We start from the raw sequence: 850 nt of genomic DNA on the forward strand, positions 1-850 counted from the left end.
CTGACTTCCAAGCATTGCCTTCCTCAAGAGACTACTTGCGTGGCAGCAGAAAGCTGGGAAAATGCTTCTTCCTCATGATTTTTCACTTGTTGATACTTTCTGTAGGGTTCCTGTCCAAAAGGAGGACTCAGGAATCAAGGCAGCTGAAGATTGCAGTGCTGTAAGGGATGTCAAGTAAGCATCCATTTGGAGTGCAGCAAGGGGCAGTGAGAAGTGAACTGTGCGTTTGTGTTTGGGCTGTCCAAGTAGCATCTTTCTGTTTTCTGGGGGGACATGGGCTTACTGGACAATACTTCTGCTGCCTGCTGGTGTCTGTGAAATCAACACATGATCTGTTGTTGTAGGGACAAAACCTGTACATCTGTGGAATGGTGCGGGGCAAGGCGGGAAACGGAAAGCCTCCGCAGGTAAGAAGCTCTTGTGAGCTGTGCTATGGGTACCGCCTCTAAACAGGGCTGCACGCAGGGCTGTGTGTGATGGAGGAGAGAGGAAAGGACGCTGCAGTTCTGTGCTGAGTGCAGAAGTGGCGCAAGGCTGTAGCAGCAGAAAGGCCAATTGACAAAACTGCTCTTGGAGACCAGAAGATTGTGGCTGGCAGTGCTCAAATCTTCCTCCATAGAGAGGCTCTTCATGTCTTTCTTGTGTCCTTTCTGTCAGAAGCTGATGCCAGTGGCCTTCCTCTGAAGCGCAGCCATGTGCAAAGCCAGGGGAGGAGCACGGAGTGTGGCACAGCACCCAAGAGAGGTACAGACACACAACAGGCATCTGGCTTTGGTGCACTGTCTTTCTAGTTAGGCTTTCTGCCTGTTCTTTCCTGGGACTGTTCTCATTGCGTGTTGCATGGGATGTT

General features: G+C 50.9%; 1 long non-coding RNA gene across 1 annotated transcript; it reads left to right on the top strand.

Annotated features, from left to right (window-relative positions):
* The first annotated feature begins 134 nt into the window (after positions 1-134).
* Positions 135-736, top strand: LOC109364586. The gene is made up of 3 exons (XR_002110492.1): positions 135-174; positions 345-407; positions 658-736. It is a non-coding gene; the product is annotated as an uncharacterized LOC109364586 (long non-coding RNA).
* Positions 737-850: the final 114 nt, after the last annotated feature.

Source organism: Meleagris gallopavo, unplaced genomic scaffold (assembly GCF_000146605.3).
Source record: "Meleagris gallopavo isolate NT-WF06-2002-E0010 breed Aviagen turkey brand Nicholas breeding stock unplaced genomic scaffold, Turkey_5.1 ChrUn_random_7180001873464, whole genome shotgun sequence".
Taxonomy (NCBI): domain Eukaryota; kingdom Metazoa; phylum Chordata; class Aves; order Galliformes; family Phasianidae; genus Meleagris; species Meleagris gallopavo.